The sequence below is a fragment of the Triticum dicoccoides genome, chromosome 6A (assembly GCF_002162155.2).
Source record: "Triticum dicoccoides isolate Atlit2015 ecotype Zavitan chromosome 6A, WEW_v2.0, whole genome shotgun sequence".
NCBI classification, from domain to species: domain Eukaryota; kingdom Viridiplantae; phylum Streptophyta; class Magnoliopsida; order Poales; family Poaceae; genus Triticum; species Triticum dicoccoides.
The window spans coordinates 515,487,773-515,515,276 of record NC_041390.1 but is presented as its reverse complement, the minus strand read 5'-3'; positions in this window follow the sequence as shown (position 1 = coordinate 515,515,276).

The following is a 27,504-nucleotide window of genomic DNA, read 5'->3' as shown; positions in this document are numbered from 1 at the left end:
TCAAAGCAGAGATCGTGTCCCCTTTATTTACGGGATTCTCATCAATACGGACGTGGGTAACCCAATCGTGCCCGTTAGCATGTCTTCTCGATTGAAGGCGAGTCCCAAACGGTTACGAGGAGGGCTCCTGGTATTCAACCTCTTATAAAGAGACCAAGGCCTTACTCCTTTTCTCCAATCTCAAAACAAGTTCGCCCGTCGCCTCGAGTTCCAACACCCTAGGCTCCAGATTCCAGGCGCTTCGGACCTTCGACAATGTCTGGTTCCGACCTTCAAGGCCGATGGATGCCCTCCTCCATCACGGAGGAGGACGTGCTAAAGTTGAGAGAGGCTAAGTTCTTGACCGCCGAAATTTTGCATAGGTTGCCTGCTCAAAGGAAGGCTATTCCCAGTCCCCAGCCCGGTGAGAGCGTAGTGTTCATGTCTCACTTCCTTCGGGGGTTAGGCTTCCCGATGGATCCCTTCGTGAGGGGGCTGATGTTCTGTTATGGGCTGGAATTTCATGACTTAGCCCCGGAGTCCATCCTCCACATTTCCTCATTCATCATTGTGTGCGAAGCGTTCCTCCGTGTTACTCCTCACTTCGGATTATGGCTCAAGAATTTTGGAGTGGAGCCGAAGATGATCGAGGGACGGCACGCAGAGTGCAGAGGCGCTGTCATAAGTAAGAATGCTGATGCTCCATGGCCCGAGGGCTCCTTTCAAGAGGAGCTCGGCTTGTGGCAACGAGAGTGGTTCTATATCACCGCTCCCAGGAGCACCAAGTGGGTGGAGCCTCCTGCCTTTCGCTCGGGCCCCCACCACGGCTAGCATCATGGGTCAACAAAGTATTAGATTGGGGGTTATCCAAAGATGTGCCCTTGTTGCAGGGCCGCATTAGGGATCTCTTAGAAAGAGACCTCAACCTGGTCAAGGTGACGCAGGTCATGCTGATTCGCCAAACACTGCCCGGCAAACGTCGCTCCCTTCGTATGTGGGAGTTTAATCCGGAGGGACCACGAGCTCTCCAGCATTTTATGGGTGCAACGCCCGTGGAGATGTATAAAATGTTCTTCGGATCACAAGCAATGTGTCCAGATTTGAACGAGGATGCAGGTTTAAGCTGCAGTCGCCCGGATACTCAAGTAAGTAACCTTGTGCCCGGACTCGCTATCCGTAAAATTGTCATAAATTCGCCCCTAAAGGGGTTGTCCTTTTAAACAGGAGTGGATAGTGAAGGCAAAGCTAATCAGGTGTCCGGCTCCCCTTCCTGAGACCAGGCCGGATCCCGTGCTAGTCAGGATGTTGAAGATCGTGCCTTTGGAGGGAAGTGAGGGGGAGGACAAGGAAACTATGGCCTCCTCGAGAACCGACAATTCCTCTCCTAAGGGGAAGAAGAGGGCCGCCTCTGACGACCCGGAGACCATGGCCTCAAAGCGGGGGGAAAATTCCTCGTCAGAGGGTCCGACGCCGGGGAGATCCTCGGCCGAACTATGCCCTTGAAGGGATCGGCCCTCCAGCGAGCCGTAAGTAGAGAAAGATTTTCCTTTAGAGGGATGAGAGAAATCCTTGCTTTTCATCTGAGAAGATTAACCGAAATTTTACTTTGTAGCTCGGACCTCAGCCCTTCTCAGCAGAGCTCGTCTTTGGGGGATCTTCTTCCGGAGATGATGGAGAGTGGAACGCCTCCTCCTGCCATACCGCCTGGCGAGGCGGGCGACCCTGAGGTGTCGTCGCGGAGGGTTTCTCCGAATCCAGCAGGGGTGGAAGGTAGCCATATGTCCCCCCAAGGTTCTTCGCGTCCGGCCTTCGATGGAGGTCATAGGACGAGTCCGGCACCGTCCGATGCGCTCTCGGAGGAGCTGATGATTCTGCTGGGGCGAGCTTCTATCTTAGAGGAGCACTGTGCATTGATGGGTACGGTGATTGGAAGGATTTCGTCCGCGGAAAGCGGATTGCATGAGGCCGTCAGAAGTTTGCTGATGGGTTTTGAGGTATGTTTGATAATGTACTTCTTTGTTAGTTGCGCATAAACAAGATGCGCCCTGTGTAGATAGTAGCCCCTGAGACTCTGTGCATTGTCAAAATTGACGGCGCACAGAGGATCATAATCCCAGGTCTAAAATGTCGCCTTTGTATACAGGTGGCGAAGTGTCCGGAATCGAGCCGAACTGATGATTTTGCCGAACTAAAGCGGCAACTTGACATGGCAGATGCCGACATCGCGCTCGTCAACGAGCGGCTTGATGAGGCTCAAGGTATGCAATTCCTCGGGCGGCATCTGGTAAGAGGAGCTTTATGCCAGTATCTTACAATGTGTGTGCTTGACGCAGATGGTGCGGCCGCCGTGGAGAGTCTTCGGGCGGAACTTGCCCGAGCTAAGGAACAAGCCAGGAAAAGTGATGCGGCTGCCGAGAAGGCCCTTGAAGAGCTGAGAGCCGAACAGGCTGCTCACTGCCGAAGCAAGAAGGTGATGGCCGTGATGGCCGTGAAGTTAAAAAGTGCTGCTGACTGTTGCAAGTCTCTTGAGAAAGAAGACCGGGCGAGACAGACGGACTTAGAGAAGGCCGTTGCTGATGCCAAGGATGCTCGCTCTGCGATGAGAGCTGCGAAGGAGGAGCTGCGTCAGGCCGGACATATTGCGGCTGGAAAGCCCTTTATGCTGCGGAGGAAGTTTTGCGATCCGAAGTTTGCTCCATTGGACCGGATGTGGAGTGCGGAGGACACCTATCTGGATTTGGCAGCGAGTGCTGCTGATGCGACCGAATACTTTCGAGATCAAGAAGATCGCGAAGTGGAAAGGCTTTTCTGGTCGCAGTTCCAGAATCCAGAGCATCCACTGGCAGTGGACGGTCGTCTGGCTCAATGGGCTGAACTGAATAGATTGTCCGGACTCGCCATGAAGTACGTCATGGGTCATCTGTGGCCGGGGAGATCGGAGCCGAAGAGTTATTTTAGCTTGGTGCAGCAATTCCTTGACGCGGTGCCACGTATCAATGCGATGAAGAGGTCAGCATGCATAGAGGGCGCACGGATGGCTCTTGCCCGTGTCAAGACATACTGGGGAGAGAGGGAGACCACCGTTGTTGCATCCCGAGATTCGGACAAAAGCTGAGTACCCTCCGAGCACTATTTTCAGGAAGTCCTTGAAGGTGCTCGTGTAATAGAGACGCAGTGCTCGAAGGATGCTATGTTCTGATAGCATATGTAATTATAAAGCAATATTTTGATGAATTGTAGTAGCCTTTTATACTTGTGCCTTCAAGTATTTGGAACACCTCATGTGCGGCCGTTTTAAGATATATGTACAAAATCTGAAAGATTGCAGTCGTTGGCTTCAGCCCCCACGCACATAGTGCGGGGGTGCTCGCAGAAGGCGCATTTTCACACTTAATCCAACGTCTTGGTCCTACAAAGGAGGTGATAGCACAGCGAGCTAGGCAACCGGACTATAATGCTTTAACACTTTCACTTAGCCATAGGAGCTTGACAATGGGACTATTTAGGTAGCCCCTGGTGGCGACTGCGCTCGCCCGAGTTCGGGGCGCGTATGTGCCTGGCCGGGAAATGGCCCTTCGTTAATGTGGAGGAATCCTACAGATTCCGGAGAGTCATCGAGTGGTTGACCAGTCTCACGCCATATCATGACAGTCGGTTTTCGGCTTTCTCTACTGAGGTGCTCCCCTGGCTGAACCAAGGCACAATCGTAGTAGTTCTCCTGGTGCCGCCTTAGCCGATAGAGCGGAACGTAAGGCGGCCGAACACAGGAGCCGGGCAACCCAACATTTGACCAAAATCATGACTCGGAGCTGATACATATAAGGCCAAACTCGCGACGCCGAACACTCCCTAAGGTATTCGGTCTTTATGAGAGCGGGCGAGGTAACGCTCTGAGGTATAAGCCCCTAGTGTCCAGGTACGCGCAAGAATTCTGACGTGGCCACATGCCAAGACGCCAGCCTCCTCCTTGGTCATAGAACCAGGGGATGTGTATCAACAAGAGACAGTAAAAAAGGTTTACGCAGGGTCTTAATCTGAAAAGAATCCTTGGAACGGGTCCCTACTGCACGTCTGCGCCTGTGTCTCCGTTGTGCCGTATCCTGGACGGGCGCAGCACGACGTTCATCTGTAAAAAGAGAGCAACTAAGTTGAAAAAGGGGCGCGCCGAACAAAAGTTATATGAAATAAACAAAGTGTAAAGTAAAATATGAAAGAATGAGCTTTATTGTCTCTTATTTTATACGTGTGAAGCCCCTAGTGCAGGGGTATATGGCCACTAAGCTTTTATCAACGATACTTTTGTGCCGAACTCGTCTATCCGTGTCCGTGGTCTTAATGACCTGTTCCGATGTTCTGTCTGGTGAAGCCATTGTATTGTGGGGCTGTTAAAGCAGCCGCACAATCCTCCGCTTGGGGGAGGTGTTCTCACTGCTTCCCCTTTAAGGAGATGATGTCGCGTGGACCGGGCATCTTAAGCATAAGAGATGCATAATGCGGTATTGCGTTAAAACGGGCGAAAGCTTCGCGTCCCAGTAGTGCTTGATAGCGACTTGAGAATGGGACGATGTGGAAAGTCAGCTTTTCGCGACGGAAGTTATCGGCAGAGCCGAAAATAACCTCGAGCCAGAGAAAACCCATGCAATGGGTGTCCGGACCTGGCGTTACTCCTTGAAAGGAGGTTTTGCTGTGGTGAATTCTTTTTGGTTCGATCCCCATGTGGCGGATTGAGTCCTGATATATCAGGTTGAGTCCGCTGCCACCGTCCATAAGGACATTTGAAAATTGGAGTCCGCCAATTATTGGATCGAGTACCAGGGCAGTCCAGGCTGGGTTCCTGACACTTCTAGAATAATCCAGATGATCGAAGATGATTGGTTTTGACAACCAGTGGCGGGATTCCTTTAGGATAGGCCGTGGGGCGCGTACCTTTATGGGCGCCGCACGTTTTGTTATGTGGAGTAAGTTTACTATTTTTACTTCTTGTGGGAAATTCTTTTGTTTCCTGGTACTCTGCTTTTGGGGTTCGTCCTTGTCTTCGCTTGGTGTGTCAAGCCCCTTGTGTTTGGCGTTGAGTCTGCCGGATTGTTTGAAAACCCAACAATCTCTGTGGGTATGGTTAGCAGGCTTTCCGGGAGTGCTGTGTATTTGACATATCATATCCAAGATTTTGTTTAGGTTGGATAGGTCGTCCCTGTTATCTTGGAGGGGCGGTTTTTTCTGATTCTGTCGTGAGCTTTTGAATCCGGCGTTGACTGCCGTGCTCTTCGGACTTTTTTCCTTAGTCCGGCGACGGTCCTTATTGCGTCGCGGTTTTCCGTTTCCATCCCTAGTTTCGGATGTACTTGGGTCACTGGTGCTGCATTTTGCCAACTAGTTGTCCTCTCTTGCGCAAAAGCGGGTCATGAGGCTTGTTAGTGCGGCCATTGTTCTTGGCTTTTCTTGGCCGAGGTGTCTGGCAAGCCATTTGTCTCGGACATTATGCCTGAAAGCCGCTAAGGCTTCAGCGTCCGGACAGTCGACTATCTGATTCTTTTTAGTAAGAAATCTATTCCAGAATTGCCGAGCTGACTCTCCGGGCTGTTGAGTTATGTGACTAAGATCATCTGCATCCGGAGGGCGGACATGTCGGCATTCTAGGAACAAGGGTCCCCAGACTTGCCTGCCTGCGGCCTGCGGCATGGCTCAAAGGGGGGCCCAGCACGGCCCATCTTCACCAACACAAACTCAAGACCCTCGCGAGGGGCCAAGCCTCGCGGGGCGGACGACACGGAGCTTCCTCAGGCACGGCCTCGTCAGGCTAGCTCATAAGGAGGCGGAGAGATCAAGGCGGGGTACCTCGCGAGGTGCCCATGACGCAAGCCATGACAACTCAGGGAGCCAGGCGGGTGCCAGCCCGCGCAGCGTCCTCCTTTCCTCTTTGGTGCAAAGGGGGCAAGAGCAGCCGCGAAGTACCGAGGCATCAGGCAAAGGTTCCCATTTTGGTGCAATGAGACCAAGGCCAGGAGGACTACGAGACGGAGGTCACCATGGAGCCCAAGACGGCGTCATCACCAGAGCTTTGCGCAGGCGAAGACTACTTTTGTCAGGATAGTTGATACTTGTTGTCCGCCTTCAAATTAGCCCGCCATTGTTGGCTCCCTTCTCGCTCAATATTTGGGGAGAGGACCAGGGCCACTATAAATAGGACCGGCCACCCACGTAGCAAGGGGTCGGTTCGGCTCAGTTTCCTCCAAGGGCTCGACAAGTAGAGAGGTGGAAAAGAGAGAGAGAGTGAGATAGAGAAAGGTGGCTGAACTCCTCCCAGCAGTTCATCGCCCCAGCCAAGAACAGACCCTCGCGAGGCTGTTCTTCCTTGTACTGTCCATCATCATCAGCCCAAGAGGCAATCCACCACACCACACACTGGAGTAGGGTATTACACCACAACGGTGGCCCGAACCAGTATAAACCTTGTGTCCCTTGTGCTATTCTTTTCATAGCCTTGATCCTAGCGTGGCGGAGGGGTGCAGGAAGGTAGGAGGCGAAATCTCCGCGCGCACCCTAGTGTTCGAACCCCAAGGGTCTGCCGGAACCCGAAATCCGACATTTGGCGTGCCAGGTAGGGGTGCGCCGGAATTCGTCTTCCACCGCTCCGCTCCCCTCCGACCATCACACTCATGTCTGACGCACGTCGGGCCCGCGCGGAGCGCCAGGCCGCCCTCGCTTCCCGCGTCGCCCAGACAGCCCCTGTCGGCGGGCGTCCTCGCCGTTCCCCGTCGCCCGCCGTCAACGCCGCCACTGGCCCGGTGGGGGACGAGCAGCAAGCATCATCTCAGCATCCATCCGTGCGCCAAGACGGCTGCACCGCGACTCCCTCACTCGCCCCGGCTGGATCTTCGTCCCGCGCGCTTCGCGCGCCCATGGAGGCTCGGGTTGCACTCATCGCGGCAAACGAGCTCCTGCGCTACCATCCCGTCGACGACGTCTATGAAGAATGGCTCGACCGCATCGCCGAACTCTTCTGCGCCGCAGGGGGCTCCACCGTGCCGTCCGCTCCACTGCACCGCACCCCACCCCGCGCAGGCGACGAGGCTCCAGCGGCGCCCCGGCCGCCTCCCCCTCAAGAAGACGCCATGGCTCCAAGACGCGTGGCCCCTTGGCGGAACTCGCTCCGTCAGGTGCCAGCGCGGCAAGAGCAGAGCTGCCAAGAAGTCCCTCGCCCGCCAGAAGTTGCCCGGGCACTCCCTGCCCCAGCACGTCGCGACCATCCTCCTACTCCAGCGCGTGGGGACGTGCAGGACCAGGCTCTCCATCACCCAAGGCCTCCCGTGGCCACAGCAGGCTGCCGCGCCTACACCACCGAACTGCGCAGCGTCGCGTGGCCGGGCAAGTTCAAGCCGGATCTGCCTCCTCGCTACGACGGCATGGCCGACCCTGCTGAGTTCCTCCAGCTCTACGAGCTGGGCATCGAAGCTGCCAACGGAGACAAGAAGGTCATGGCGAACTGGTTTCCCATGGCGCTCAAGGACGGGGCCTGCACCTGGCTCCTGAACCTGGCTCCAGGCACAATCTCCTCCTGGGAAGAGATGCGCACCCGCTTCATCGCCAACTTCTAAGGTACTCGCGACCGGCCACCCACCGTGAGCGACATGCGCCGCATCAAGCAACAACCCGGGGAGACCCTGCAGAAGTACATCCAGCGCTTCAACAACGCACGCCTCAAGATTCCCAAGGTGACTGAAGAGGCCATCATCTCAGCCTTCTCCGACGGCGTGCGCGACGTCAAGATGAAGGAGGAGCTGGCGATGCATGAAGACCTATGCACTTCTTTGGAGCTGTTCAACTTGGCGAACAAGTGCGCCAGGGCTGAGGAAGGGCGTCTCTCCCTCCTTGAGCTGCCTGCTGCAGACCCAGAAGAGAAGAAGCTCAAGGCCAAGGAAGTGAAGCGCAAGGGGGCTGCCGTGCTCACGACAGAACCAGACACCAAGCGGGGCAGAGATCAACCCGAACCTCCCAAGGGCAGCCGGTACTGCGTGTACCACGACCTCCACACCCACAACACCAACGAATGCCAAGAACTCCGAGCCGTGCGTGAAGGAAGGATCGGCCGTCGCCCTGACCGTGGTGACCGGGGATACGGCCGAGGAGGAGGAAGGAACACAGGGCGCTGGGAAGACCGTGGCCCGCGCCAGGGGTGGCGCGACCAACCTCGTGAGGATCGCTGGCAAGACCCACCTCGCGAGGGAGGCTGGAGGGATCAGCCTCGCGAGGATCGCCCGCAAGGCAACGCAGGCCTCCCACCACTGCCGCCGCAGCCGAGGAGGAACGAGGACCGCCACCAGGATGAGTAGGCTGGGGGCTTCCAGGAGCCTCGCGCGATCGCCTGCATCCTGGGCGGAGCTCAGGTCCCAGCCTCTCAGTGCATCTTCAAGCAGTTCGCCCGTGAAGTGAATGCAGCCCTTCCCAGGCTCGAAGCCACGCGCCTTCTCAGGTGGTCGGCATGTGCCATCACCTTCAGCTCAGCAGATCAACTCAAGTGTGCGGCTACAGCCGGAGTCCTCCCGATGCTTTGTTTCCCAATGATCAGCAACGTGGTGGTCACCAAGACCCTCATCGATGGCGGGGCAGGGCTCAATGTCCTGTCCGTAGAGACGTTCAACAACCTCCAAGTGCCCTACAGCCAGCTTCAGCCAACCAAGCCCTTCTCCAGTATCACCGACGGCTCCACGGTCTCGATCGGGCAGGTCCGCCTCCCCGTCACCTTCGGGGCACGCGACAACTACCGCACCGAGCTCATCGACTTCGACGTCGCTCACATCCGCCTGCCATACAACGCCATCCTTGGGTACCCGGCGCTGGCCAAGTTCATGGCCATGACTCACCACGGCTACAACGTCCTCAAGATGCCAGGAAGCGGCGGAGTCATCACGGTGCCCTGTGAAGAGAAGGACGCGGTGTGTTCCCTGGAGCGAGCCTTTCAGGCCGCATCACTGGAGGACTCGGATCGCGGAAGCAGGAGGCTTCCCGAGGCCGCCCCCAAGAAGAAGAAGACATCGTCCGGCCTAGCCCCTCAGGAGATAGGCCCCTCTGGGCCCGTGCCTGCCCAGGGGGAACCTCCTTCCGTCGCATAGGAAAGCGCGCCAGGCGCCCTCCTCAGGCAGGGCTCGGGGGCTCTCCCCTGGAGGGCCACCGACCTAGCAAGGGTCACGAGGGAGGCGCTGGGGCACCACATGGAGGCGTGTTTCAGAGCACGTTTCCCTCAAGAAGGAGCAAAGCAAGGAGATCCAAACCCACAGGAGTTTGTCAGCAAGGCCATTCAGGAGCTACAGGAGTCCAGAGTCATGAGAGGCGCCCGCCGCCTACCAGCGGTGGCTCCCCATCCAGGCAAGGATGGCAGGCTGTGCGTCTGCGTCGACGTACCAGGGCTCAACCAAGTCGCCTCCCAGGAGCGCCTCTGGCCCTCGCGAGTGGGGCGCTGCGGAGGTCCACCCCACAGCTACGTTCACATGCCTTACGGCTTGCTGAGCGCGGCTGACGCGTACCAGCGCCTCATGAGGGGCATCACGGAGGCGCAAGAGGCCAGGTGCTCCGCAGCCCTGGCGGAGATGGAGATGGCCTGCGAGGAACCGCCAGCGCCCCCGGAGCCTCCCGAGGCCCCTGGGCCTGGGGGCTCGTGAGGATCGGCTTCCACAGCCCACCGAGCCGGCTACACCAACACCCCTTCGTCTTCAGCGTCATCAGGTGACATCTTTCAAGTTTCACTTCCAGCTAGGAGCGCCCCCAGGGCTGCATTATTCCCAGGTTGCGTGGGTCTGTCCCTACGGTGTGTATCCCTTTTATTTCGCATCGTTAGCTTACCTTGTTGGGGGCGCCCCTCGGGCTGCATGATCCCCAAGTCGCTCTGGCCTGACCCAGTGATCTCCGCATCTACTTGAACGAATCCACTCCTTCGCGGCTAATGTGCTTTACCTAGTTGCCTGCTCAGCTGACGCCAATTAACGGAGCTGCTCCCAGACGGCACGACGCTTCCGCATGGGTCCGTCCCTGCAACGCTGACGAACCTGGATGGCTGAGCTCTGGCCGCGGTAGCCCCGCATAGCGTCACCTCGTCAAGCCTTCAGTGCCTCACTACCCTTCGGAAGCAACAAACGGCTGACCGTCAACTGTTATGGCAACCCCTTGCTTTTTCTATGATGGACCTGCAGGACCTCCTGAAGGAGCCGCGTCAGGCGAGGCTCTTGTTGTGTCTCCTTCGCTCTCGTCAGCGCAAACCACTTGCATGTTAAAGGGGGGGTACCTGAGCATCGCGACTCAGGGCTCTTACTGGCTCTCCAGCCCTCAGCCTCTGGCCTTGACCACGGCATCGCGACCTGGCATACCAGCGACGGCTGAGACTCGCTCGAGGGCCGGGACCCGAGGACATAGAGCAGAAAGGGGAGCAAAGGCGAGAGGGGAGAGACATGCGAGGACTTCGTCGAGCAACCTCGCGCCTACCGATGCACGGGCCCGGGCAGACGCTAGAGAGCGGCCCCTGATCCTCGAGATAAGTTATCGCCCGGAAGCGCCAACTACCGTGGCACCATCCCTGCACCTAATGTTATCCCATGTTAGCGACGTCGCTCCCCTTTCTCACCGAACGACTGCTGCTTGGGCGCCAAAGGGGACCTCCTGAGCATCGCGATTCAGGGGCTCTTACCGGACTCCGGGTCGCTCACCTCCTGGCCTTGACCACGGCATCGCGACCTGGCATACCAGCGACGGCTGAAGCCGCCTTGGGACTGGGACCTGTCGGCGCAGAGCACCAAGCCCTTGTGAGGTTCGAAAGGGAGAACCGAGCTAAGATGGAATGAGCAACTCGCGTAAATCTACGGCAAGGGTTATATTAACAAACAGGATCACAGGCACCTTACAAGCCCCCATGGGGCGCGCTTTTGGTTCCTCACAGGGAATAGATCCTAAAGAGACGCAAACTACATGCATCGCTACAAAAGACGCCATCATCAACAGTGGGCCGCCAAGTACCGACGCCAACCCCATCTAGATCAGAGTCGGCGGCGGCCTAACGGGCCTGCCCTGCTCCGGGAGCGGCGCCGGCTCGGGGGCTCGTAGTTGTCGTCGCTCGTCTCCGGAGTCGCGAAGGGCTCGCCGGAGTCGCTGGAGCCTCCAACGTCTCCACCTCCTAAGGAGCCGCCAAGGGAGCGATTCGTGAGCCCGGTCCTCGTCACAGCTTCCCTCTACGAAGGGCCTATCTTTTACTTCTATGTATTTACTTTTATGCAAAGAGTCAAAGTTTTCCTTCTATTCCTTTTTATTTTTTCTTTTGGCAAGCATCATGTGGTGAGGAAAGATCTAGGCACATATGTCTAGTTGAATATAGATAGCATGATTTATTATTGTTGACATCACCCTTTAGGTGAGTATGTTGGGAGGCAAAACTATAAGCCCCTATCTTTCTATGTGTCCAATTGAAATGTTTTGCTCATTGGTACAAGGTGAGTGTTAGCAATCATAGAAGACTATATGATGGTTGAGTATGTGGACTTGCCTAAAGGCTCCGACACGTGACCCTTCCTGAAAAGATGATGAACTGTAGTTGCAAAGTTGACTGAGAACATAGTCTGTTGGTTTCTAATAAAGTTTTTGCTTTATACTTCGATTGTGTGATAATCTGTTACTTATTCATAGGAAGTATATGATAAAAGTCATATGTTTAATTTTGTTGCTGTTATAATAATCAACATGATGCTTCAATGTCCGTATTTTGTTTTTATCGACACCTCTCTCTCAAAGCATGTGGACATCTTTTTCAATTTCGGTTTTCGCTTGAGGACAAGTGAGGTCTAAGCTTGGGGGAGTTGATACGTCCATTTTGCATCATGTTTTCTTACTGTTATTTATAATGTTTTTATCCATAATAATGCTTTTTGGAGTAATTCTAATGCCTTTTCTCTCATAATTTGCAAGGAACACACCAAGAGGGAGAATTCCGGCAGCTAGAAATCTGGACCTGGAAAAGCTACGTCAGGCCACCTATTCTGCACAACTCCAAATGGGATGAAACTTTACGGAGATTTTTTAGGGATTATTTAAGAAATATTTGAGTTAATAAGTAGGATCGAAAGTATGTCTAGAGGGGGGTGATTAGACTACTTGACCAAATAAAAATCTAGCCTTTTCCCAATTTTAAGTCTTGGCAGATTTTAGCAACTTAACACAATTCAAGTAATCAACCTACACATGCAATTCTAAGAGTATAGCAGCGGAATGTAAAACAATTGCATATGAAGGTAAAGGGAGGAGTTTGGAGGGAGCAAACGCAATGTAGACACGGAGATTTTTGGCGTGGTTCCGATAGGTGGTGCTATCGTACATCCACATTGATGGAGACTTCAACCCACGAAGGGTAACGGTTGCGCAAGTCCACGAAGGGTCCACGAAGAAGCAACCTTGTCTATCCCACCATGGCCATCGCCCACGAAGGACTTGCCTCACTAGGGTAGATCTTCACGAAGTAGGCGATCTCCTTGCCCGTACAAACTCCTTGGCTCAACTCCACAATCTTGACGGAGGCTCCCAAGTGACACCTAACCAATCTAGGAGACACCACTCTCCAAAAGGTAATAGATGGTGTGTTGATGATGAACTCCTTGCTCTTGTACTTCAAATGATAGTCTCCCCAACACTCAACTCTCTCTCATAGGATTGGATTTGGTAGAAAGATGATTTGAGTGGAAAGCAACTTGGGGAAGGCTAGAGATCAAGATTTATGTGGTTGGAATGGAATATCTTGACCTCAACACAAGTGTAGGTGGTTCTCTCTCAGAAAATGTAAGTAGGAAGTGTAGGCATTTTCTGATGGCTCTCTCCACGAATGAAGAGTGGGTGGAGGGGTATATATAGCCTCCACACAAAATCTAACCGTTACACACAAATCACCAAACTCGGTGGGACCGAATCATAAAACTCGGTCAGACCGATTTAGTTCAAAATGTGAACGTTAGGATTTTCGGTGGAACCGACATGTGAACTCGGTGGGACTGATTCCATTAGGGTTAGGGCATAACGTAATCTCGATGAGACCGATTACACAAACTCGGTGGGACCGATTTTGGTAATAGACAAACAGAGAGTTGGTCAGGAAAACTCGGTGGGATCGATTCGCTCATCTCGGTTAGATCGAAACGTTACGAAGGGGAAACAGAGAGTTTGCATTGCAATCTCGGTGGGACCGATCGCTCATCTTGGTCGGACCGAAACGTTACGAAGGGAAACAGAGAGGTTGCAATCCCATCTCGGTGAGACCGAGATCCCTATCAGTGAGACTGAAGTGACTTGGGTTTGTGGCAGTGGCTATGTCAAGTGAACTCGATGGCGGCGGATAGAAGAATTTGGTGGGGCCGAGTTTGACTTTTGTTTGGGACATATGTGGATATGAGAAAGTAGTTGAGGGTTTTTGGAGCATATCATTAATCATTTTGAGCAAGTAACTCATTAAACAACACCTCACCCTCTTTTAATAGTATCGGCTTTTCCTATGGACTCAATGTGATCTTGGATCACTATAAGTAAAATGTAGAGTCTTGTGCTTTGAGCTTGAGCCAATCTTTTGTCCTTCGCATTTTGAGGGGTCCACTTTCTAATCCATGCCATGCCAATCACTGAGCTTTCCTGAAATATTTATCTTGAAATAGCATTAGCTCAATGAGCTATATGTTGTTAGGAAGTACCAAAACCACCCAGGGATAGTTGCACTTTCACAATAAACACCAGAGGGGGCCACCAGGTTGGCACAACCCACCTGGGCGTGCCAGGCCCCCCTGGCGTGCGCTGGTGGGTTGTGGCCTCCTCGGCCCACCTTCGGTGCCCATCTTTTGGTATATAAGTGGTTTGGACCTATAAAACATAAGAGGAGGACTTTCGGGACAAAGCGCTGCCGCCTCGAGGCGGGACTTGGGCAGGAGCACTTTTGCCCTCCGGCGAAGCGATTCTGCCGGGGGAACTTCCCTCCCGGAGGGGGAAATCATCATCGTCATTATCACCAACAACTCTCCCATCTTGGGGAGGGCAATCTCCGTCAACATCTTCACCAGCACCATCTCATCTCAAACCCTAGTTCATCTCTTGTATGCAATCTTATTACCGGAACTATAGATTGTTGCTAGGGGGTGACTAGTAGTGTTGATTACATCTTGTAGTTGATTACTATATGGTTTATTTGGTGGAAGATTATATGTTCAGATCCAATATGCTATTTAATACCCCTCTGATCTTGAGCATGATTATTATTTGTGAGTAGTTACTTTTGTTCTTGAGGTCAGGGGAGAAATAATGTTGCAAGTAATCATGTGAATTTGATATGTGTTTGATACTTTGATAGTATGTATGTTGTGATTCCCTTAGTGGTGTCATGTGAACGTCAAATACATGACACTTCACCATATTTGGGACTAAGGGAATGCATTGTGGAGTAGTAAATGGATGGTGGATTGCGAGAGTGACATAAACTTAAACCCTTGTTTATGCACTATTCTGTAAGGGACCGATTGGATCCTAGAGTTTAATGCTATGGTTAGAATTTATTCTTAATACTTTTCTCGTAGTTGTGGATGCTTGCGGGAGGGTTAATCATAAGTAGGAGGTTTGTTCCAGTAAGAACAACACCTAAGCACCGGTCCACCCACATATCAAATTATCAAAGTAGCGAACACAAATCAAACCAATATGATGAAAGTGACTAGATGAAATTCCCGTGTACCCTCAAGAACGCTTTGCTCATTATAAGAAACCGTTTTAGCCTGTCCTTTGCATCAAAAGGATTGGGCTACCTTGCAGCATACTTGTTACAATTATCGTTACTTGCTCCTTACAAATTATCTTGCCATCAAACTACTCGCTACTTACAATTTCAGCACTTCCAGACACTACCTTACTGAAAACTACTTGTCATTTCCTTCTGCTCCTTGTTGGGTTCGACACTCTTACTTATCGAAAAGATCTACTCCCTCCGTTTCAAAATAGATGACTCAACTTTCTACTAACTTTAGCACAAAGTTAGTATAAAGTTGGGTCATCTATTTCAGAATGGAGGGAGTACAATTGATCCCCTGTACTTGTGGGTCATCACAACTCATGTCCATGGTTAGGAAACCTTAACCATCTTTGATCAACGAGCTAGTCAAGTAGAGGCTCACTAGGGACACGGTGTTTGTTTATATATTCACACATGTATTTAGGTTTCCAATCAGTACAATTCTAGCATGAATAAGGAAATATAAACTAACAACTTTATTATTGCATCTAGGGCATATTTGCTTCAAATAGTCCACCTCCAATTCATCCTAGATCGAATATGTGCTCGCTTGGCAGGTTGGAAGGGCAAGTTGATGAACCTGGCAGGGCGGAGGGTGCTCAGTAGAAGTGTGCTATCGTCCCTAACAACGTTTGTGTAGGATCTTGAAGTAGATGTGTCTAGAGGGGGGGATTAGACACTTAATGCTAAAGTTGCAATTTTTAAGCTTTTTCTGTTTAAGTGGAGTTTAGGCACAATTTCAACATACACAATACATATCAAGCAAGCACGCAAAGAGTATATGAGTAGCGGAATGTAAAGCATGCAACTTGCAAGAATGTAAAGGGAAGGGTTTGGAGAATTCAAACGCAATTGGAGACACGGATGTTTTTCCCGTGGTTCGGATAGGTGGTGCTATCCTACATCCACGTTGATGGAGACTTCAACCCACAAAGGGTAACGGTTGCGCGAGTCCACGGAGGGCTCCACCCACAAAGGGTAACGGTTGCGCGAGTCCACAAAGGGCTCCACCCACGAAGGGTCCACGAAGAAGCAACCACCCACAAAGGGTCCACGAAGAAGCAACCTTGTCTATCCCACCATGGCCATCGCCCACACAGGACTTGCCTCACTAGCGGTAGATCTTCATGAAGTAGGCGATCTCCTTGCCCTTACAAACTCCTTGGTTCAACTCCACAATCTTGTCGGAGGCTCCCAAGTGACACCTAGCCAATCTAGGAGACACCACTCTCCAAGAAGTAACAAATGGTGTGGAGGTAATGAACTCCTTGCTCTTGTGCTTCAAATGATAGTCTCCCCAACACTCAACTCTCTCTCATAGGATTTGGATCTGGTGGAAAGAAGGTTTGAGTGGAAAGCAACTTGGGGAAGGCTAGAGATCAAGATTCATATGGTAGGAATGGAATATCTTGGCCTCAACACATGAGTAGGTAGTTCTCTCTCAGAAATAGGATGCTAGAAGTGTAGGCTTAGTCTGATGGCTCTCTCAGCGAATGAAGAGGAGGTGGAGGGGTATATATAGCCTCCACACAAAATCCAACCGTTACACACAGTTTTCCAATCTTGGTGGGACCGAATCAACAAACTCGGTCGGACCGAAAATGTAAACCTAGTGACCGTTAGAGATTTTCGGTGGGACTGACATGCAACTCGGTAGGACCGATATGGTTAGGGTTTGGGCATTACGTAATCTCGGTGAGACCGATTACACAAACTCGGTGAGACCGAATTTGGTAATTAGCTAACCAGAGAGTTGGTCAGGCAAACTCGGTGGGATCGATTTGCTCTTTCGGTGAGACCAGAAGTTACAAAAAGGAAACACTGAATTTACATTGCAATTTCGGTGGGACCGATTACATATCTCGGTGGGACCGAAAATATTGCAATAGGTAACAGAGAGTTTGCAATCCCATATCGGTGAGACCGAGATCCCTATCGGTAGAACCGAATTGCTAGGGTTTGGCAGTGGCTTATGACAAGTGAAACTCGGTGGCGCCGGATAGAAAGAATCGGTATGACCGAGTTTGGCTTAGGGTTTAGGTCATTTGTGGAAGTGGGAAAGTAGCTGAGGATTTTGGAGCATATCCTTAAGCACATGAAGCAAGAGGCTCATTAAGCAACACCTCATCCCTTCTTGATAGTATTGGCTTTTCCTAAAGACTCAATGTGATCTTGGATCACTAAAATGTAAAATGAAGAGTCTTGAGCTTGAGGCTTTAGCCAATCCTTTGTCCTTAGCATCTTGAAGGGGTTCCCACAACCTTTAGTCCATGCCACTCCATTGTTGAACTTATCTGAAACATACTAGATAGAAACATTAGTCCAACAAGAGATATGTTGTCATCAATTACCAAAACCACCTAAGGAGCACTTGTGCTTTCAATCTCCCCCTTTTTGGTAATTGATGGCAACATACATCAAAGCTTTAGATAAAGATATAAAGAACAGCAAGTAAAGCTTTGGAAGGACATGTAACAAGCATAGGCTCCCCCTACATGTATGCACTCGTGTAAATATGAAATATAGAGGCATGTGAGAGCATAACCATGACAGAGTAGGCAATGTGTTACATGTATCTTGGCCATATGCATCAGAGCAAAAGATTATCAAGGAAAATACCTTCATGCTCATGAGTCCTTCTTGCAAATAGTATGTACATAAGCAAGAATTCCTCATACTCATGATTTTGATGCATATACTTACCTTGTGGTCTTGAGTTGGCTTAGGATGGAATGAACCTGCACAAACAAAGTTAGATAACACAGGTACATCCACTAGCCAGAGCAAACAAAAGAAACCACAAGAATGCCAAGACTGGGATGACATGTAGAGAGTGAGTACAAGGTACCACATTGGATTCAACATGTCCCCAAGAATAAAGATATGCAATGAATTTGACTTATTTCTTTTCCTTAGATGTCTTGCTCCCCCTGAATCTGACATGGGATATTGGGAGAAGATAGGGAACAGAAAATCAGAGCTGAAAGATATGAATAGAACTTAATTCAAATGAGTACATATGAACATGTCTTTCCCCCAAAAAGACATGTGGCATCTCTCCTCTTGAACATCAAGCATCTGGGAGCCTTGAGTATTCTCTCCCCCTGGAGATTTCTTTCTCCCCCTTAATATTTGGGATCCTTGAGTATTCTCTCCCCCTTAGTAACATCTGGGATCCTTGAGACTTTCTCTCCCCCTTAGTACTTTCTCCTTTGTAGGTGATAAGCTTTTGATGTGATCTCTCTCTCCCCCTTTGACATCAATTTCCAAGAAGGTTTTTCCTGGAATCCGTCGAATAGGTTTGGTCCTTGAGATTCAGCACAAAGCAGTGAATAAAACTGTGATGCTTGTAGAGGACAAGATTCATTGAGTGGAGCTGGATCAGAAGAAATATAGAATATGTGACAAACTGTTTTTCCCGTTGCGAAATCGGTGGCACCGAGTGGCATGTTTCGGTAGTACCGAAGGGATTCAGTTGGACCAAAAATGACAATTCGGTGAAACCGAGTTCATCACAGAGAAAAACACTTGTCACCTCAGCTCACTAGTCAAGTAAGATCTCACAAAGATTTGCAATGAATTAGCTGAAAGATTTGCAAGGAATTTGATGCAGAAATATGCAGAACAAAAATCAAAAAGAAAAGAGTGAAAGTTTCTAGATAAAGTTTTTTTTGTTTGAAAAAGAAAGAAACAAATATGCAAGGGACAAATGCAATAACTCATAAAAGAATCACAAGAGAACTTCATCTAGAATTGGGCGGTGACATAGTCACCTATGTTAGAGTATATTGACTTAGGAGTCAAGTGAGGACACTTGATCGTAGGTCATACTCATCGTTTAAGCTCAAAATGGGGTTACCATTTTTCGTTTAAGCATCTTGATGTATTCACATCTTGTTGAGTTGCTTTGACTCATGTCTTGGAGTAAAGCTTCTCTAAGATGGAATAACATACCTTGGGTGGTGGTGTGGTTCTTGCTCATGTAGTTGAACTTGTGTGGGTGCTCAAGGTTGATGTAGCTCATCAAGAGTTGGGAGCACCACTTGGAGTTTGAGTTCATCTACCTACATGGGTTAGTTCTTTGCAAGGAAGAGCACTTGTGTATCCAAAAATGACAATCATGAAGCTCAATCATAGAATTTGTCAAAGGATATGTTTGAATGATTTTGTGCTTCCTTGTCTTCAACCACCATTGTGTAGAGTCTTGGTGATGTAGAGATTGCTCAAGATTTGAGTGAGTCGCAATCTCATGGAATTAGATTCAATCAAGCACCTACATGGGTTAGACAACATGCAAGGTACAAATATATCCAAGACATAAGATAGTTATCATAAGAGATATATCATGGATTAGTCATAAGCTCATGTCTTGCATGTATCCAATGGAGTTTCTACTCCAAGTTCGAAGCATCAATGATGTTCAATTCACCTCTCAACCTGCAAAACACTTTCTCATCAAGAGGTTTAATAAATATATCCGCTAATTGTTTATCCGTGTGAACGTGCTTAAGATTAATGTCCCCTTAGCAACATGATCTCGAATGAAATGATGACGAACTTCAATATGCTTAGTTCGAGAATGTTGTACAGGATTGTGACCAATTTTGATACCACTTTCATTGTCACAAAGCAGTGGAACATGTTTCACATAAATCCCATAATCTTTAAGAGTTTGGGTCATCCAAAGTAATTGAGCACAACATGAACCAGCGGCAATGTATTCCGCTTCGGCGGTGGATAAGGATACCGAGTTTTGTTTCTTGGAAGACCAAGACACAAGAGACCTACCAAGAAATTGACAAGTACCCGAAGTGGACTTTCTATCAATCTTGTCTCTGGCATAATCCGAGTCGGAATAGCCAACAAGATCAAAAGAAGACCTCTTAGGATACCAAATGCCAAAATTTGGTGTATGGATTAAATATCTCACTATCCTTTTCACAGCCTTAAGATGACATTCTTTAGGAGCAGCTTGATATCGTGCACACATGCACACACTTAGCATAATATCAGGACGTGAAGCACATAGGTATAACAATGAACCAATCATAGAGCGATAAACCTTTTGATCAACTGGTTCACCATCTTTGGTCAAATCATTATGTCCACTGGTAGGCACGGGTGTAGACATATCTTTGCATTCTTGCATATTGAACTTCTTGAATAAGTCCTTGGTGTACTTTGTTTGAGAGACAAATGTACCTTCCTTAGTCTGCTTGATTTGCAAACCGAGAAAGAATTTGAGTTCACTCATCATAGACATCTCAAACTTCTCTGACATTAGCTTTCCAAACTTTTCACTAAAGAGAGGGTTAGTTGAACCAAATATGATATCATCAACATAAATTTGGCATACAAATAGTTCCCCATTAACCCTTTTAGTAAAAAGAGTAGAATCAATTTTGCCAATTTCAAAACCACTTGTAGTAAGGAACTTGGTCAAGCATTTATACCATGCTCTAGGAGCTTGTTTAAGACCATAAAGAGCTTTGTGAAGTTTGTAAACATGATTAGGTTTCTTAGGATTGACAAAACCGGGAGGTTGTTTGACATAAACTTCCTCCTCTATTTCACCATTTAGAAAAGCACTTTTAATGTCCATTTGGTACAAGGTGATATTATGGTGATTAGCATAGGCAAGTAAGATGCGAATGGACTCAAGTCTAGCAACGGGAGCATATGTCTCACCATAGTCCATACCTTCGACTTGTGTGTACCCTTGGGCGACGAGACGTGCTTTGTTGCGAACCACTTGTCCATCTTCATCTTGCTTGTTGCGAAACACCCATTTGGTACCAATGATGTTGTGGTTGTTGTCGGGCTTCTCAACCAATGTCCAGACTTGGTTTCTCTCAAAATTGTGTAGCTCTTCATGCATAGCGTTTATCCAATTCGGATCTTCCAATGTTTCTTCAACCTTCATAGGTTCAATGCTAGAGATGAATGAATAGTTTTCGCAAAAGTTAGCTAAACGATTTTTTGAGCGAGTGATTCTCCCGGTTTATATATCATTGAGGATTTGCTCGACAGGATGATCTATGGCAATTCTTGCTCGAACTCATGAGAGCTTTTGCTTGGGTCTTTGTTGAACATCTTCTTCATCTTGTTCTTATTCTTGGCCTTCTTCATTGTTGACGTTGTCATTCTCCTGTCGTGGTGGAGAAGGAGGTTGTTGATGTTCGTCTTGATGTATTTCCTCGTTTTCTTCATCTTGGTGTGTCCCACTTGTGGATGCTTCCGTGTTGATTCTTGGTTCACCTTGTCGTGAAGTAGAAGCTTCCACTTGGACGGATGAAGTACTCTCCTTCACCTCCGTTGGACGAACTTTGCCAATGGACAGGTCTTGGATTGCTTCTGAAGGGTCTTTGTCTCCTACATCAATTGGCAATTGCTCTACTTGCGAGCCATTAGATTCATCAAACTTCACATCTACCGTCTCTTCAACCTTTCGGGTGAAATTGTTGTAGACACGGTAAGTGTGAGAGTTTGAGCCATAACCATGTAGAAAACCTTCATGAGATTTAGGAGCAAACTTTGAACGACGATGCTTATCAAGAATGTAGCACTTTGAGCCGAATACTCGAAAGTATCCAACTTGGGGTTTGTTACCGGTGAGGAGCTCGTATGCCGTCTTGCCGAGTAGCTTGTGAAGATACAAGCGATTTGTTGCGTGACAAGCTGTCTCAACCGCTTCTGCCCAAAAGTGCTTCGGCGTCTTGTATTCATCAAGCATCGTTCTTGCCATTTCGATGAGCGTCCGATTCTTCCTCTCAACAACTCCATTTTGTTGAGGTGTGTACGTAGCCGAGAACTCGTGTGAAATCCCTTCTTCGTCAAGAAAGGTGTCCACATTTGCGTTCTTGAACTCCATTCCGTTGTCACTCCGAACCTTCTTGATCTTCATGTCAAACTGATTTTGGGCCTTCCTAGCGAAGTTTCTGAAGATCTTCTGGACCTGCGAATTGTCATTAAGAAAGAACACCCACGTAAATCTTGAAAAATCATCAACTATAACTAGACCAAAAGAATTTCCACCGAGACTCTTGTAGGCGTTGGGACCAAAAAGATCCACATGAATTAGCTCGAGTGGCCTTCTTGTGGTCATGATGTTCTTCACGGGATGCCTTCCTCCAACCTGTTTACCTGCTTGACAAGCACTGCAAAGTCTATCCTTATCAAATATGACATCGTTAACTCCAAGGATATGATTTCCTTTAATAAGCTTGTCAAGGTTTCTCATGCCAACGTGACCTAGTCGTCTATGCCACAACCAACCTTTTGAGGATTTAGCAACAAAGCAATTTTTAGGTTGTGCCTTTTTAGAGAAATCGACAATGTAAAGATCACCTCTACGCATACCGGTAAAGACCATTTTATGATTGTCTCGACGAAATACTTGGCAATCTACCTCAGTAAATAGGACATTCAAACCGAAATCAGCAAGTCTAGATACTGAAAGTAAGTTGTAGCCAAGAGATTCAACGAGCATGACATTTTGAATGGAACTATCATGTGAGATGGCCACCTTACCAAGGCCAACCACTTTACCCTTTGAATTATCACCAAAGGTGACATATTTTCGAGGGCCGTCATTTTCAGCAAGCTCACGGAACATCTCTTCATCTCCAGTCATATGATCAGTACATCCACTATCAAGAACCCATTCCTTTCATCCTGATTCATATCCCCGAAGATTTGCCATAAGACCAAAATGTCTCATTGCATCATCAAGATCGAAGTCACTATCATCATCATCATCATAGTATCCATGTTCATCATGATCTTGTGACTCATCATTTCCTAGAGAGGGTAATTCATTAGATAAATGATCATCAAGGTGGTCACTTTTATGAATTCTTATAGCTTTGAATATGATATCACTAATGATTCCAACATCTCCTTTAGCATGCTTAAGATTGGTAAGTTCAAATAGACAATTACCAAAACTAGGATCACTAGAGTTCATCTTACTCAAGGCAATAGATTTATGGAGAATTTCATCCAAAGTTTTCAAGGAATGATCGGGAAATCGTTCCTCAAGAAATTTCCATATAGTATAGGCACACTTAAGAGTAGGCAAACTAGCAATCAAATTTTTGGGCAATCCTCTAATGATGAGCTCAATAGTTCTAAGATTGCGAATCATGTCAATATCTTCATCTAGGGTAGGATGCAAAGGATCAATATGAGGTGCACAAGGGCTAGCAATATACTTGTTCAAATGATATTGATTGAAGATTACAAGCATCTCATTTTTCCACTCATGAAAATACTCTCCATCAAGAATAGGCACTCTATGTCTAAGACTCCCTAAAGTAGACACATCCATCTTCCTCCAATGGTGATTAAACCAAGGCAATGGAGACCAACGCTCTGATACCACTTGTAGGATCTTGAAGTAGATGTGTCTAGAGGGGGGGATTAGACACTTAATGCTAAAGTTGCAATTTTTAAGCTTTTTCCGTTTAAGTGGAGTTTAGGCACAATTTCAACATACACAATACATATCAAGCAAGCACGCAAAGAGTATATGAGCAGCGGAATGTAAAGCATGCAACTTGCAAGAATGTAAAGGGAAGGGTTTGGATAATTCAAACGCAATTGGAGACACGGATGTTTTCCCGTGGTTCGGATAGGTGGTGCTATCCTACATCCACGTTGATGGAGACTTCAACCCACAAAGGGTAATGGTTGCGCGATTCCACGGAGGGCTCCACCCACAAAGGGTAACGGTTGCGCGAGTCCACAAAGGGCTCCACCCACGAAGGGTCCATGAAGAAGCAACCACCCACAAAGGGTCCACGAAGAAGCAACCTTGTCTATCCCACCATGGCCATCGCCCACACAGGACTTTCCTCACTAGCGGTAGATCTTCACGAAGTAGGTGATCTCCTTGCCCTTACAAACTCCTTGGTTCAACTCCACAATCTTGTCGGAGGCTCCCAAGTGACACCTAGCCAATCTAGGAGACACCACTCTCCAAGAAGTAACAAATGGTGTGGAGGTAATGAACTCCTTGCTCTTGTGCTTCAAATGATAGTCTCCCCAACACTCAACTCTCTCTCATAGGATTTGGATCTGGTGGAAAGAAGGTTTGAGTGGAAAGCAACTTGGGGAAGGCTAGAGATCAAGATTCATATGGTAGGAATGGAATATCTTGGCCTCAACACATGAGTAGGTAGTTCTCTCTCAGAAATAGGATGCTGGAAGTGTAGGCTTAGTCTGATGGCTCTCTCAGCGAATGAAGAGGAGGTGGAGGGGTATATATAGCCTCCACACAAAATCCAACTGTTACACACAGTTTTCCAATCTCGGTGGGACCGAATCAACAAACTCGGTCGGACCGAAAATGTAAACCTAGTGACCGTTAGAGATTTTCGGTGGGACTGACATGCAACTCGGTAGGACCGATATGGTTAGGGTTTGGGCATTACGTAATCTCGGTGAGACCGATTACACAAACTCGGTGAGACCGAATTTGGTAATTAGCTAACCAGACAGTTGGTCAGGCAAACTCGGTGGGACCGATTTGCTCTTTCGGTGAGACCGAGAAGTTACAAAAAGGAAACACTGAATTTACATTGCAATTTTGGTGGGACCGATTGCATATCTCAGTGGGACCGAAAATATTGCAATAGGTAACAGAGAGTTTGCAATCCCATCTCGGTGAGACCGAGATCCCTATCGGTAGAACCGAATTGCTAGGGTTTGGCAGTGGCTTATGACAAGTGAAACTCGGTGGCGCCAGATAGAAAGAATCGGTATGACCGAGTTTGGCTTAGGGTTTAGGTCATTTGTGGAAGTGGGAAAGTAGCTGAGGATTTTGGAGCATATCCTTAAGCACATGAAGCAAGAGGCTCATTAAGCAACACCTCATCCCTTCTTGATAGTATTGGCTTTTCCTAAAGACTCAATGTGATCTTGGATCACTAAAATGTAAAATGAAGAGTCTTGAGCTTGAGGCTTTAGCCAATCCTTTGTCCTTAGCATCTTGAAGGAGTTCCCACAACCTTTAGTCCATGCCACTCCATTGTTGAACTTATCTGAAACATACTAGATAGAAACATTAGTCCAACAAGAGATATGTTGTCATCAATTACCAAAACCACCTAGGGAGCACTTATGCTTTCAGTTTGCAATGACATCTTTGCAATTCCTAAAGAAGATTCTGACAGAGATGGACAAGGCGCCAAGGCGTTTTCTTTGGTGCTAGGAGGAGGAGGTCGTGGGAGGCAAATGCAAAGTGGTATAGAACAAAGTGTGCTCACCGATTGAGTAGGGGGTATCGGCATCCTGAATATGTCAGAAGTCAGCAGAGCACTAAGGATGAGGTGGCTATGGTTGGAATGGTATCTTGCACGACTGCCATGCGTAGGTTTGGATATCCCATGCGACGACCAAGACCGAGAGGCTTTTGCCAAGGCCACTGCCATCTCCACTAGGGACGGCAGAACGACGAGCTTCTGGAAGAGCCGATGGATTGGAACCGAGCCACTTCAACGAAGTTTCCCGGCAATCTTCATGCACTCGAGAAGGAAGAATGGAACGATCACTGATGCCTTGAGTAATGACAAGTGGTTGACTGACCTGCAGCACGGCAGCACTCTAGCAATCACTGTCGACACCCTCGGGCTTTGGAGGTTGGTGCAGGACACGCAGCTCAACCTAGACGAGCATGACAAGATTCGCTGGCTTAGAGATGTACACTGTGAGTTCTACATACCAGATGCAATTTCAGGCCTTGGAAACAACTTGCCTCAGATCCTGCATTTAGAAACCATGGGAACCGGCAAAGCTCAAGATGTTCTTCTGGTTGTTGCATCTGATAGGCTATGGTGGAATGACCGGCTGCTACGCAGGGGCTGGCCAAATGGCTATTTATGCGTGCTCTGAGGAACTTGGAGTGCTCGGTGCACTTAATCTGGAGATGCCCTTTCTCTTGGCAAGTATGGGAGAGGTGGCTTCCTGGGTGGGATGATCGTCTCTCAACGCACGGGAGCGCTCCCGTTTGGTCACCATGACATCAATCTGCCAGACGATCATTAGGAAAATAGCAAAGGAGATACAGCAGGGCATCAAGACCTTGATCATACTGGTTGCCTGGGAGCTCTAGAAGGAGAGGAACGCTGCTGTTTTCAGACACAAAATGCCTGATCACCCAGCGGTGCTCAATGCCATCTGAGCCACCTTCAAGCTATGGATGCTGGCGGGAGCAAAGGATATAGCGCCCCCATTTGGGGAACGAACTGTGAGCTAATGACAGAGGTTTATTTTGATGTTTTTCATCATGTCCACATGATGTTTCTATCACCCACCGATCACTTGATCAAACTCTGTACCGCTCCCTTCTGCTAAATTTATAAATCTAGTCTAAAGCTAGATCTTTCAAAAAACAATATGTTAGGAACCAACTTGTATCCTCCGACATCTTGGTGATCCTTGGGGCAGCCTGGTGAGACGAGTACCGCGTTGGTGATGGAGGGGTCCTGTGTCAAATCAGGGGATGTCGCACCGGTGTGGTAGAGTAGTGGGGGTTGTTGGGCGATGCGACTAGGGCAGTGTTACCGGAGAGAAAAGAGGCGGCCCAGGGAGAGTGAACTGGGGTGGAGCTAACCAGTGAGATGATTGAAGCAGTGTGGGGAGGGAGGAACAACGGCGGCACGATGGATTTGGATGCCGAGCTGAACGTGGGTTGGAAAGAGATGATTTGAGAGAGATATGATCCTAGCCGAGAAATCAAGGGAGGTAGGCATGGAATTATGGGATGTTATGTGGGATTTGGGTGCATGGTCGTGGCTGTGGGATGGAACCAGAATCAACGGTTGTCAATCGGTTCGATGATTAGCTTCTATCAGATGTATGATGGGAAGTGTTTCCCTTAATTAACAAGAGGTGATGAGATCAAGCTCGTTCTTGACAAAGTTGTCCGTAACCGAGGACTAGGCTAATCATAATCAATTTATACACTCTATAGAGGTTTGAAGCAGCACAAAGGTTGTGGAGAAGCAACTCCACCTTGCTGCTACAATGTGTACAACACAAGTGTTGAAGGAACAACTTCAACGTGTTGCACTAGATATCGCTCTAGAGGCGAATGTAGGCCGATAAGGCAACAAGAGTTCGATCTAGAACTCCTAGGGCACAAGACCTACTCCAAGATCTTAGATAAGAACAAGTTCTATTATAGGTAGTGGGTACATAGTCTGGCTTACAAAGCAAAGGTGAGAACCTCTATTTATAGGGATTTGGTAAGCCTTCACATACTTCTACTTATACCTGGAACACTCTAGAAAACATTATTTAGGATTAACCTCTCTACTCATAGCTACTTATAACTAGAGAACTCTAGAAACAACAGGTAGGGTACAGAAAAGAAAAGAAATACTAGACCACAATAGAAGTATCTAGAAGTAGCCAAACAGATTTGACATATGATTATATTTTCATTTTCCTCATCTATTGTTCCTCATCAAGGTTTGTGTACTTTTCCCGCCATACCTAGTCACGTCGTTTTTCTACTAAAATTCTCTTGTGAAGTAGCCTGGTAGACCAAGATGAGACTTTTAGGAGGTAGTAGCCCATGCTGTGATCATGTGCTCTACCGCCGCCTGATGCCCCATGATGATGACTCCGACAACGGTGACGGTGACGGAGCTGCATCCGGCCAACCCGACATGCTGTATGAGGTCACCATTAAGTATATGATAGTTTATTTTTTTAATGATTCGATGTAGGGT